The sequence below is a fragment of the Caloenas nicobarica genome, chromosome 8 (assembly GCF_036013445.1).
Source record: "Caloenas nicobarica isolate bCalNic1 chromosome 8, bCalNic1.hap1, whole genome shotgun sequence".
Lineage (NCBI taxonomy): Eukaryota > Metazoa > Chordata > Aves > Columbiformes > Columbidae > Caloenas > Caloenas nicobarica.
The window spans coordinates 20853855-20867383 of NC_088252.1; the positions used below are offsets into that span (position 1 = coordinate 20853855).

At 56.2% G+C, this 13529-nt stretch overlaps 1 long non-coding RNA gene across 1 annotated transcript; it reads left to right on the plus strand.

Moving 5' to 3' along the window:
- The first annotated feature begins 349 nt into the window (after nucleotides 1-349).
- Nucleotides 350-13122, plus strand: LOC135991277 (uncharacterized). The gene is made up of 3 exons (XR_010606506.1): nucleotides 350-396; nucleotides 10617-10719; nucleotides 13100-13122. It is a non-coding gene; the product is annotated as an uncharacterized LOC135991277 (long non-coding RNA).
- Nucleotides 13123-13529: the final 407 nt, after the last annotated feature.

Consider the following 13529-nt stretch of genomic DNA (forward strand, 5'->3'; position numbering starts at 1 on the left):
GCCTGCTGGAGAGCAGACTATTTCCCTCACCAGCTCTTTTGTTAGCAGCCAGGTCACTCGGTGAGCGAGAGTCATCAGAGCCTTTGGGTGTTTCCCTTTCAACTCCAGACGCTTTGTGCTGGACGGACTTGTACAATCTCTGCTCCTTTGGCATTGCTCTTTGTAGAAACACTTCATTGTTATCACCTGAAAATAATAGGCATCTCTCTGCTGTCTCTGCCAGGCACCAGCTGGTTTAAAAGAAAACCCTCCTCGGCTCTTCTGCGATGCCTTTGCCTGCCCGGCTCTACCCATCGTGCCCCGGCGATGCCGGCAAGTCAAGTCACGCGTGGGTGCTGAGGGAGGAGGATGGGGCTGATAAGATCCCGGCCGAAGATGGGCTGTCTCTGCATTCAGGTACGGGGTAAAAACCTGTTTCACCCACTGCCGTGTGATTCATGCCGCTTCGTCCCTGTGAATCATCCCGGCCGTTGTGTAAGGTTTACGCCACTCGCACAGCAGGGCTGTATTTTCTGTGGCTTTTATAAAGTTCTGCACAATTTATATGTGCTGCTCCTGCTTTAAAACATTTACGCTCTTTATTCAAGGCTTTAGGATTTACGCTGCTTTTACTTGCAACCCTGGGAATGGCACCACCGGGGGGATGATCCCAGGGCCAAGAGACTATTTATTGTTATCAGAAGCGATCCTGCCCCGCAGGGATTTCTGACCATGAGGAATGGGAAACTGCTGGTTTTCTCTCCAACACCAACATCCATGAATCTTTAAACAGGAGGAATTATTTCCCTGAATAGCGTGCGTTGGTGAACACATTTAACTCTAAGAATATGTGACAGCTCATCAGACAAGGAAGCAAGATGGTTTTGGAGCGGTGGAGGGAATGTTGAGCGCCTTCACCAGCAGCAGCCCCTCCACTGGGAGCTCCTGCAGCAGCTTTGGGCAGCTGCCAGGCAGGAAAAACAACTGTACTTAATACTGGGGTAAAGCCCAATCCTGCCAGGGTACAACCCCTCCTGCCGGTTACCCCGTGCCCGAGCAGCTGCGGGAATTCCCCAGCACAGCCGCCCACCCTGGCCAGGGCTTGAGGTTTTGTGTTTTTTAAACAGTGTGTGGTGACTTCTGCCTCAGCTTCTCCAGACAAACCTTTTGTGCCAAATTACCTGTCTAGCTGGGCTCTTATCTCAGTGTTTATCGCTGCCGCCTCTCGCTGTCAGCACTGTTTATAAGCAGGAGAACCGAAACCCTATGCTAAGAAATTTCCTCCTCCTCCTCTTTTCTTTCAAATCTACATCTGTTCCAGACTCCCTTTCATTAGAGAGCACATGAAAGCCAAAACAATCCCGGGCTATCAGGCACAGAAACCTTTGCAAGGTAAACTCCTCTCTGCCGGTAAATAAGGCACACCCTGGCCAGGGCTCTGTCCTGACACCCAGGGAGGTCCCATGCGGCCCATGTCACCTGTGTCCCTGTTCCCGGGTACCTGCGAGGCCTTGGGCACCCACTGGGATGTTTACAGAGACACGGGGAAAATTCAGAGTGCAAAGTAATGTTAGACCCCAAGAATGTCTTCTGGCACCTGCACCCCAGTTGGTGCAGCGACGGTGCACAGTGACTGCCCTGGGGGGAGATTTGGGTGGGGGGATGCGCTTGGTGCCTTTTTTTACCTGTTGTAAAAATATTTGTGGAGTTGCAGCAGGCTGTAAAGAGTGATTTCAGGGAGGGAGGAGTGGGGCTGATTCCGATTAGGCAGGAAATGGCTCAGAGTGGATGGCATCCATATGGGAGAGCTGATAGATTTGGCGTCTCGCAGGCATCGCTTGATGGATCCACCGATAACCTGGCAGCAGAACAGACCTGGGCTCTCTGATTCCCTGCCAGTAGCTGAGCCACAGCCTGCTTGGTTGGCCTTTGTTAACACCTTTCTGCCATGGGAACCTGCTGCCCTGCCCTGGGGACCAGTGGTCCCCCCAGGAGTACCGGGGAGGCTGGGCTGGCCGGTCCCCGCGGTGCTGCCTGCTGGGGATGCTGCTCCGGCTCCTTCCCTTTGAAGGCTCAGTGTGAAATCTGGTTGGAGTTTAGGGAGTCAGGAGGGCAGTGTGCAGAGCAGCCCACGTCCTTGGGATTAAAAAGCTTCATTTTGCAGCTCTGGAAAGAATCAGCGGGTTTCCATGCTGGGCTCCCATCTTGCATTGGAGACAGATGGAGAGTGCAAAACATGGGGAAGGCGGCCGGTTGCTCCTGCTGTGCCGGGAGCTGGCTCGCTCACGGGCACAGGTACTGCTCTACGTCTTTCCCTGGGTGGTTTAACTTCAAGATCTACGTTTTGTGCACCTCCATGATGTCCAAAACTTGTGTGGAGTTCGTGGAAAGCTGATGGTCCAGACACACTGCAGGAGGGCCTCAGGGTGGCTGGGAGCCCAGCGAGGTCTCCCCGTGCCAAGTGGGGCTGGTGCATCCTGCTCCATGGTGCCTCTCCCTCTCTGGAAGCTGGCAGCAAAAACAAGGGGAGTTCAGAGAGAGGAGGTGGAGGGGGATGTAGCAGGGTGCTGCTTGCTGGAAGTGAAGCAAGATGGAGACAATGGCCATGTAGCAGAGGGCAGTGGTCCCTTGCAGAGATGAACTGGAGGAGGCTTGGGAGGCGGCAGCCACCCTGTTTGCTGGCTGACACTTAGCGCTGCTGAGGGTCTACAGCCCCTTCTCCAGCCCCGTCTATACTGATAACATGCAAAGCATGAGACTGAGCCATGGTACAGCTGGAGGCAGAGGCAGGATCCCCCACTGCACAGCTGACTCTGGGTAATATTTTGGGGAAAGCTCCTGCTGCTGCAAGCTCTGCTTCCCTCCACGCTCCCAAACAGGTCCAGGGCAGTGGAGGCTCCTGGCATGAGCCTCCTCGGGCTTCTCATCCTGCCATCCCTCACAGCTGCTGCCAGCAGCACCCAGCACCCAGGGGGTTCCCCGCTGCAGTGTGACTCAGCTCTGCCCATGCTGGTGACAAGCGTGTGCTCGGAGCGAAACCCAGCTCTCGTGGGAGGAGGTGAGCTGCGTAACGATTGCTGTAAAGCTGCGTGGGGTTATGGCCGATTTGGTGGTGAAAATACAGTCCCCGAAACCCCGGCAGCCCTATCACTCGCTGGCTGCATTAGTCGCAGGAAGAGCTGTTTGCTCGTGCACCCGGGTCATGGCCTCCTCAGCTGTAAGCCTGGTCTGTAATTTCCCCATGGTTATTTCTAAGATAACTTATTTCAGGTTTTTATGATGCTTACAAATTGGACAACATCTCAAAACATAATTCAGGCTTTAACTGGCTTTAAAAGTATGTGATTTTACAGGGATGCGTAAAATATTTTTAAGTGTTGGTAAATTCCAGGGCCTGGAGCTGTGGGCGGATGGAGAGGGGTGGAGGGCCTGACCTGAAAAGGTTTTTGGAGACACAGGCTGGGAACCAGCAACAGGAGTCACATACAGCCATGAGGAGCTGCGTGGTTCGAGCCGATCATAGAGTACATAACCAAGTCTGTGTGGGTACCAAGACTGCATCTTCTCTTCCTTTAAAAATCAGTTTAATTTGTAATTTGCTCAAATTACCTGTGGAACTGGGCACTCGACCTTAAGAGGTAAGAGATGATGTGGTGGGGAGATGGCTCCCAGGAGCTGGAAATAAAAGGGAGCGGATGAACCAGAGTAAAGGTGTGTTCTTTGGGAACACTGATCAAAGTGGCAGGAATTGTCCCTGTGAACCATCTTGTGCCTTTGCACATTCCTGCATCGAACCCTTCCTGCTGGGGAAGGTGACTGCTCTGGGGACACAGCCAACCGCAGACCACCAGCAAAGCAGCAGGCATGGGTGGGAGGCAAACCCTATCCTGAGGATTTTGGGGTCCAGGACGGGTGTGTGGGAGTGGAAGGGGGGCTGCAGCCACCCTGCATCTTGCCCAGGGCAGGCACGGTATCTGACAGAGCCGTGGTGGCTCCCATGGTTCACATGAGGCTGTGGCCACGCGCGGGGACCAGCTCGCTGCCAAAGCAACCAAGCAAGGAGAGCATCCCAGAGGTGTCTTGCAGGGGTGGGCAGGGAGGTTTCTGTAATGTACTCCCTTCGTTAATGAGCGGGCAGGAGGCACCACTCCCACTGAGATCAGATTTGCTAATACCAGCAGATTTGGGGCTGCTAAGAGAGTCCTGGGGCAGAGGCACCTGGGCAGATCACCTCAGCAAGACCAGGCAGGGATTTCATCCTCATTCTTCGCAAGCAGAAGGGTGGACCCAGCTGGGTACTGCGAGGGAGAAAATAAGGAAAACAGCTGTGCAGAGAAGAGACAGAGGGAAAGCCAGATCACAAACCAAACACGATCCTGCAGTGAGGAGTCAGAGCTGACACTGCTTTCAGTGGTGCAGTGTTGGGAACGATGCTGCTTCCGAGCAGGGAGGCAGCAGAACATCCCAAGCAAACTGGCTGTTACAGAAGGTGACATCTTGGGGAGCAGAGGCTGGGGATGTGGGAGTCGTTCAGACATGACACCAGCCTACCTGCCCTTGTCTCCAGCACCCAGAGCGGGCAGGGATCTCTGTGGGTGTTTGCAGAAATAACACTGTCATCTTGCTCTGCCCTTTCGTGAGGGTGCAGGGATTTTGCTGAAATGCAATTCCAGGAAAGGCCTGGGATTTTGGCTGTTGTTTCAGGCAAATAATGAAGGTGTTATTGCCAGGACAGAGGGGAGCACTGTACAGAGCAGTGCTGTGGAGCTGGGATACCACTAGACAAGGCAGGGTGGCAGCAGAGAACTTGGGTGAGTTCTTTGGCATGTGCTCTGCCATTGCAACAGCACCCACAGCCAGACTGGCCTGGCCTGCCAGCTGCTCCCTGCTGCCAGGCTTGGATGATGGCAGCCGCCAGTCTCATCACCAAAGCCCACGTGAGCTTTCCTGCTTGCCTCCTTTCCAAAAAAAGCAACTTCCAGCCCACGGGAGAAAGCCAAGCGTAACAGTGGAGATGCAGTGACAATGCATCGTCTCACTGACACCTCTCTGTGTCTGTGGGAGGAGGGACCCACCCGGACAGGTGGCTTGGCCAGGCAGCTCCAGACCCCCACCACAGGGATGGACTGGGGAGCGGAGTGGCCACCTGCTTTGTTGGCACTGGGAGCTTTCATAACACCATCAGTGGACCGGGAGAGAGTGTTTGACTAACGTCCCTCCAGAGCAGATAGCTCCAGGAGACGTTGCTGCTTCCTGGGGGACACCCCGAGAAAGCTTTGCATGAAACTCCTTGGGGACAGGCAGAGCTGGGGGGTCCCTTCCTCCGTGCGCGGCGTACGCCCACAAAATGTGCTGAGCTCCTGCAAGGCTGCCCCACGGGACAGCGAAGCACTGGGGACGTGTGAAGCTATTGCTGGGTGCTGCCAGCAAGCGCAGGGTGCCCCCGCCACGGCGGCCATGCAGGAGGCTCTGGGCATTATTTGCTGGAGGGAGCCTGAAACAGACCATGCTTTTGGGGAGGATTTCTCCATCCCTGAGCTCCCCGTGGGCAGATTTGCAGGCAGAGGCGAGCGTCCTGGGGAGGTAATGAGGTGCTGACAAGAACCGGTTTTTCTTTCTGGATGGCTTTCACAGCTCGCCGTGGGGCTTGCCCCATCTCTGTGGGGTGAGGGGAGCGCAGCTGGGGGCAAGGGCCAGTCCCACTCGCGGGAAAGGGTGCAGGAAAAGCTGGCTGTTGGTACGAATTCAGCCCGGCTCCACCATAAGGAAGTGATTGAAGCTTTCACGATCTGTTTAACCGGTGACATATGTTTCCTGCAGGCGCGGCAGCGTGCTGCATGCCGGCGGATGAGATAGAGCCGCTCGTCCCTGCCCGGCTCTGGCCCCATCCCTGTGGCCGCGTTCAATACGGCCACGGCCACCACTCCCTGTGTGGGAAGGGGAAATTACTCGCGCGGCAAAGGGAAATAAACAGGAGGAGAACAGCCATGACAAAAAAGTGAGTGTTTCTCTGGTTTGAGGCCCCGCTGCCGGTGAAGAGACACACGATGCGCAGCGGGGCTGGGGGTGAGGGGAAGGGAAGACGGAGCTGTGGCGATGTCTGCAAACTCCCTCTTGCTTCAGGAGGTCTATCCCTCCAGGTCACATCTCAGTTTTCATCGCCAAGGCATCAGATGGACCAGCAAGGGGGGAGCCAAATGTTGCGGAAAAGGTCTAATTGCCCAGACCATCGAGCCCAGGTGAGGTGCTCCACCAAATTTAGCCCTTTCTGCCCCGTCCCTTGGCATAGGAGAAGTAATCCATAAGGTAAAAGATCGACTGGGTGCCTTCAGCCAGGAGTGTGTCAGGCTCGTGGGATGCTGGGTTGCCCCTGCACATAGGGTTTACCCCTATCGATGCTGCCATTGCGGGAGTGAGGGGCTGCAGGGCTGGCAGGGCAGTCATGGGGGCTGCCTTGGGACAGAGAACACCAGAAAAGATCCCCAAAGAGGAAATCTTTTTTCTCAGAGTAGCCTTTGGGTCCTCATGGGGATTGGGACAGAAGGAGGCACTGCCAGGTGGCTGGGTGTGCTGGGGATGCTGTCACCTGGGCAGGCTGGGGTGGGGACAGCAGACATTGGAGAGCCGTGAAGCCATGCACAAGAGGATTTGGTCATTATTCGGAAGATGGAAGCAGGGGATGCTGGTGATGCTCCTCAGGTCTGGGAAGGGTGTTGTGATCAGGTGCAAGCGACTGGGGGCTTTACCCCACGAGGCGCAGAGGCTGGGGGCGGTGGAAACCCCCATGCGGGGGGCTGAGCTGGGGAAGAGAGAGAGGGCAAGGTGTTGGGAGAGAGATGCTGGCCTTGCCGGGAGTGGGGGATCCGCGGCAGCCGGCGAGGCTGAACCCCGCCAGGGCCCCCGTGCAGCCTGGAGCCTGGCCAGGACGAGCCTGAAGATGGGTTTGCAGCGGAGGCTGTAAACTTGGCGTGAGAGCACGGGTAGGAGTGAGGGAGGGAAGGGATGAGGAGGTTTTACGGATGAGCTGGGTGCCCCAGGGGCTCCTCTGTCATTCCACGGGGCCAGCATCTCTCCCGGCACCAGCAACCTGCTGGCTGTACCAACAGAAAAGGAAGAGCTGAGAGCAGGGCTCCCCATCCCTTACTAGCGATTTTGGCTTTAAAATGTAGTTTTTCTCCTTAGCTCTGAGGCAGACAGCCCTGCAGCCTCCCCATGCTGCAGGCCACCACCGGCTCCCCAGTTCTCCCATTAGCTCCCCCATCCTTCAGCAGCCACGTCTAGAGCATTACTGGTGCTGGAGTGACCGTAGTCCTTCCTCATTGTGTGTCTTTCCAACAGGGAGGGGTGATTTTAGGAAAGGACTCAAGTCCTTCTGAAGTTTTCTTAGTGAGTGATTTTTATCCCCGCGTCGCTCTGTGTTTGTGTTTTTCTGCAGGACTAAAGATGCTTCTCGGAGCAGTTGGGAAAACCTCCTTGCTGGGGGCTTGCCCAGGTTCAGGAGCCACCAGCCCTAGTGCAGGATGCCAAGCGGTGCTGAGGGCTGAGTCAATAAGATACTGAGCCCAGGTGTGTGTTGGGGAGGCTATTTTGTTGGGGATCAGCATTACCCCTGTGAAGTTTCACGGCTGCAGCCAGCAGCAGCCCGAGCTCTCCCCGTCAGGTGCTGCACACCAGCGAGCCACAGCCTGGGCTTTCTCCGCAGCTATTAGCTGTCCCAGCCCTGTGTTCGTGAGCAGGTAGCCAAGGTTAACCCGTGATTTGACGCAGTGGTTTCTTCCAGTGATGGATTTACCTTCACGTGTTACAAATCAGTGCTGAATTTCTCAATGGCTTTGGCTGCAGGCAGGTGCCTGGAGCACGTCGCAAGGAGGTGGAGAAGGGGAGAGGAAAGGGCTGGGGGAGGCGGTGGAGATGGTGCAGGTGAACTTTGCTTTTCCAGCTCTGGAAAAAAGCTCCTATTCCAGATTGGGCAGCCTTTGCAGGGAGTGTTGACGTTACTGTCCCTGCTGGAAGTGTGGCCGCAAGCTCTGCCTTCCACGGCTGTGCTTGGGCACACAGGCAGCACCAGCTCAGGGCATCGTGGGGATGGGGATGCCTTTCCCAAAAGTCAATCCCCGGCAAGTGCTGAGGCAGCCTGTGCCGACAGCCCGGGATGACCAGCGGCCGATCATGCAACATCTAACTGCTAGAGTTGCCTAAATAATTCATTAATGGTTTGGGGAAATAAAAATATTGTGCCATGAGTAATTGCTTGTGAATGACATTGTGCATTGCTGGAGCAGGTCATGGGTGACCGCAGCAGCACAGCTTTTGTGGTGAAGCACGACGCAGAGAGTTTCCTCTGATTTTTTTTTTTTTTTTTTCTCTCTCCCCGTGTGAGCTTTCCTGACTGTGGTTCTGTGCAACCGTGAAAGCTTTTTGCTTGCCAGGGAACTGGGGTGAGGTGATGGGACCAGCGCGTGGGCTGGTGGCACGGGATGCAGGGAGCAGGCGGAGGCTCATGGGAGCACCGCAGCCCCGCTCAGCCCAGCTCTTCATATCCAATGAGGGAGAGAAGGGGCTGCAGGGACAGAAGCAGTGCCTTCCCCCAAAACCCCATTTCTAGCAAATGGGGCTGGTGGCACCATGTCAGGCAGAGCCCTCCCCAGCTGGTCCCCACACACTGGTGACGAAGGGCTCCAGGCATCCCACCCGTGGGCAGGGGAAGGGCCTGGGAGCCCTGTGCTGATAGCAGTGACAAGGGACCTGTTTCTCCGAAGGGGTCTGGGAAACATCCCTGACTGCCTGTCTGTTCCTGACTGCCTGTCTGTCCCCAGCGTATCGTGGTGCCGGAGGCAGTGGACTGAAAGCAGAGCTGCGGCTCCCCAGGGTGAGGGGGAGGAAGCCCCCACATGTCCCTGCATGGCTCCGGGCGAGCTTCACCCCAGCGCTGAGCTTCGGGCACAACAGGGAGTTCGCACCCAACATTAAGCTCCTGGGGAAAGCCTACACTGCGTCCCCCGCAGCTCCTGCTTGTCACGCTATTAAATTTCCATTTTAACATGAAAACAGCTGGTTTCATGGTACTTCTAACTGTGTTATTTACACAGTCATGCACACAATCCCTGCAGAAAATGGCATTACTCACTGCAGCAGCCGCTGTGTCACAGGTACCCTGTGGGCGGGTGGGGAGGTGACGCCAGCCCCTGGGTCAGGCCACCGGTGCTCCTTTTGTCTTGCCCATGGCCACCCCAGCAGCTTGTGGTGAAACCTGTACAATTCAAACCCTTCTCAGAGTGCTCCTGGTTCAGCACAAGGGCAGGATGAACCCTGCTCCATCTCTGTGAACACAGCCCTCCATGCTACCACTGAGCCCTGAGGATGGGATGCTTGATGCACATCAAGGGACAGAGACAACAACTGTTGGCCATGCTCAATAGTGCTTTGTTCTCAGCCCGGGAAGCAATGAAAATCCTCCGGCTTTGAAGCTTGAGGAGGCCTTTTCATTATATCCAGGGCTTCTGGAAAAAGGAATTGCAAGTGCTTTCCCATAATGTGATAAAAAGTTCTCCTGGCTGAGAACACAGCAGCTTGTTACACGTGAGAGCAGTGTGTCAGTGCAGTGTGCGGCTGAGCTCAGCACTTTCCCAGCTGCTGCAAACCACTGGTTCTTGGGCTGTATGTCACTGGGATTTGGAAGAGCCTTGGTGTGATTCCTATTGAACTTGCACTCCCACTCAGAGACCTGGCAGTTGCCTGTTCCATGTGGTGCCTGGTGGCTGCGAAGGGCAGACGGGTGGTGGGCACATCCATCCCTGTGTCCCCACCAGCAGGTAAGCTCAGGGCAGAACCCAACCATGCACATGCCTTGGCATCGCGTTTTAACAGCAGCAGATGGTTGTCTAGGAACAATAAAAATGATCCACTAATAGGAAAAGCACCCAGGAGGTGAGAGGCACTTAGCTCAGGTTGGAAGCCAGGCTGTAATTTACTGTGGTCATAAAGCAGCCTGTCAGGGGCTAAGCAGACGCCCAGGTCTCCCTGTGCTAGCTGGAGAGTGTGGGGAGGTGCAGGTCACGCAGTGGGAGAGAAAAGCCCTCAAGCATCCCATGTCTGCAATTTGGGGAGCACGGTACGACCCCTACCATGCTCACACACGTGTGCCAGTGATGCTCCAGGGGACAGAAGCTGTCAAGGTGCCCACGGCTGCATGGGGGGGCCTGGGGTTGCTCCCCATTGCTTCCCACCAGGCTGGGTCCTCCCTGGCACAGCCCCCAGCCAGACTGGGAAACTCCTAAGTGGGGAGGCTGGTCTAATTAGTCTGCTTAATCTTCCCCCATAAATCACTCCTCCCCATCCCCGCAGACTATCGGCAACATCTGAAGTCATTAGTTAATTTAAACCTGGGAGTTCACACGTTGGCTTATCGGGAGTCATCTCCGTTCCCGCTAAGCGCTTGCTCAGTGCCATCTCTGGCTGCTAGATCCTATCTGCGCCCGCTTTGAAGCTGCCTGTTTCCCTGCCTGCATCCCTGCCTGCTGGCAGGTGGGAGGGGAAATGGAGATCCTGCTTCTCCCCCTCCCCGCACTCCCCTTTTTTGAACTTCTCCTCTGACTCATCCATTTGATTTGATGTTTTCACCTTTGTTTTACACATAGCAGTTTGCCCGGGCGCTGGAAGGAGAAGGCAGCTCCGATGCCGCGGAAGCTTCCCCGGCTGCGAGGGAGGATGCCCGGGTTCCCCGGGGGGGCTGGCAGCCAGGTGAGTGGGGCTCCAGCGAGGGAACGTGGTGGGTACCCATCCTGCCCTCACACCTGGGAGGGATTGGGGGACAGCTGGGACTGTTGTGGGGTGGCCGTGGGGAGGCGGGGGCTTGGCCAGGGATCCTGCCAACAGCTTGCGTTGTAGGGCTGTCACCTTTCCATCCTTCATCATCGTCCTCATCCCCAGGTCTCCAGCCTGGCATAAGTGGAACTTTGAGAGGCTCTGGGGTGGTATGTTCCCTCCTGCATGGGAATCAGGCTTCCAAAAGTGAGCTGCGTTGGCTTGGGGACAATACCAACGACCTGGGGGCATGCTTGTCCTTGCAGCCACGTGGGCCATACTGCACTGGAAGGTGAGCCCGAGGGTCTCGGTGCGGCTGGCACAGCAGCACATGAGCTTGGCTCCCGGTGCAGGGCAGGGAGCACAAAAGTGGGGTTTGGCAGTGGGACAAGGCCAACCAGACTAGGGACACCCAGCAGGAGCCTGCAGCAGTGGGGTCTGACAGCTCTTGGCTGTTTTTCCGGGGGTGCTGGGAGGTGGGGAATCACCCTGGCCATCCCACGCAGCTCTGCACCCACGGGCGAGCAGCACCCAGGCTGGGGGACACCGGGCTGGGTGCCCCCGTGCAGGCTGAATCCTGCCCAGCAGAGCTGCTCGGGGAAGCCCCATCCCAGAGCAGCCCCCCGGGGCAGCCCCATGTCGGGGCAGCAGCCAGACACCCCCCACCAGTACACCTTGTGTGTGGCGTGCGGGTGATACCGTAGAACTGGAAGGTGTGTGTGTCTGTCCCCTGCATCCCCTGCCCCCCTGGGTTCTGCCGCTCGCAGGAGGGCAAGGGACAGCTGCTGTCTCTGGGACTGCCAACCCCGGCTGCCTGCACGGATGCTCTGTGCAGCCCTCGAGCACGGTGACTGAGCCCAAAGGAACCGCTGCAGTTGCTTTTTGAGGGTACATTTTTGCCTGGGGCATCCTGACAGGGCCCCTTTAAAGCCCACTGGTTGCTGAGCAGGCAGCCCTGCTGCCGAGGGGCGCGATTTCAGGAGGGGACACGGTTCCCGTGCTCCCCGGCCGGCTTTGTGGCCGTCCTCCTCCTCTCGCTCCCCCGTTCCAAGGGGGATCTGCAGCCATGCTTCGTTTTGTAGTCCAAGCTCTGGATTTATTGCTTCCAGGTCTTTGTGTGGTTGTTCATTAAATGAAAGACGGCTGGGTGAGCCTGCTTTCCACTCCCCCAGCCCCTCTCCTGCAGCCCGTGGGGGTCCTTCAGCCTCGGGGCAACACCTCCCTTCGCGTCTCGCAGGCGCCCCAACACACAGCGGGGGGCACATCCGTGTGGGGCGATGTCCTGTGTGACATGTCCCGATGCCCCCAGTCACATGCTAAACATGTGCTCTGGGTGACAGGGATGATGTGGCTCTGGGGTGCAAGGGGCAGGTGACTAACGACCATGTTGGGGCACAGCATGGGGGGGATACAGGGCACCGGACAGGGGGCCCTGGTTGACAACTTGAGTTGTCCCCTGTCCCCAGGCTGATGTTCCATTTCTGCTGCGGCTGGAAGACATGAGCTCCTGATTAAAATATATTTCGACCAGACGGAGGGGCTGCAGCAGTGGGGGAACGCGCAGCAGGAGGGGATGGGGACAGGACGCGTGAGAGATGAGAGGAGAAGCCAATTTATGCTGGAATGTAAATACGGCAGCGGCACGCTGCTCCACGGGGCTTGTCGCCCCCCTCCTGGTCCCAGGACCAGGGCAAGAGCTGCTTGCAACAGCTCAGACCTCATCGGTGCCACGGGATGGCAGAACCTGTGTCTTGACTGGACACTGCGTGGAGATGAGGAGGAGGAGGAGGGACAGCGACTATTGCAGCAGCCCGGTGCCACCGCTGCTGCTCCTGCTCTCCGCAGTGAGGTACCACAGGTCACACGTCCGGTGGCAGAGGGATGGAGTCTCAGCCACCCCCTAATAATCCTAAGAATCAATTGCAGCATCTCCAGCCCCGCTGCGTGTGCAAAACAGCTCAGAGTTAGAGGGGAACTTCTTGGCAGGATTAACTCTGGAACCTAGTGACAACGCTTCAAGCATCTGTGCTACCTCTGTCCCTGCTGCTCATTCTAGCAGCTAGCTCTTACTAATGAGCTTTACTCAATAGCACTAGATTTGTCTGTAAGAGCAGCCACCGAGGAATCAAGAAATAAGATTTAAAGATGCAAATATTCTGTGAGATATCCGGGTTTAAATGTCTTTTTCTTAGTTCCTTAGTCTGGAGTTCAGGAATAGATTTTAAAGGAAGCCAGGAAAGATCCTCTGGGGTGTGAGACAGAGAAACTTTTAAAAAGAAAAGAGTAAATAAAATTAAAACACTTTTTTTTTTTTAAGCTTCAGACCTCTGAATCTGGAGAAGTTTCCATCTGCCCACCCAAGGTGGTACAAGTGTGACTTCCATGGAGAGAAGGTCAGGCTTGTCCACTCCAGTTTGCAGAACATCGCCGGGACAAGCCGTGCCCTCGCTGGTGAATGCCAGGAGCAGCGGTACAGGGTGAACCCCAACCAGCCACCTCGCTACCTGGAGCGGAGGGAGCTCAGCAGACAGGGCCATTTCAGCCCAAAAAGCTATGGCAGATGACAAAAAGCCCCAAATGAGTCCCCAGAACAACCAGCCCAGGCTGGCAGAGGCTCCTCTCTTGCCCCGAGGCTGCACCCGAGTGCAAGGACCTGAGCTCGGACACAGACACTGAGAGAATTCACACGCCAAGGCAGGTTGGTTTTGGGTTTTTTTTTAATCTACCACATGGCTTTTTCTTTATTT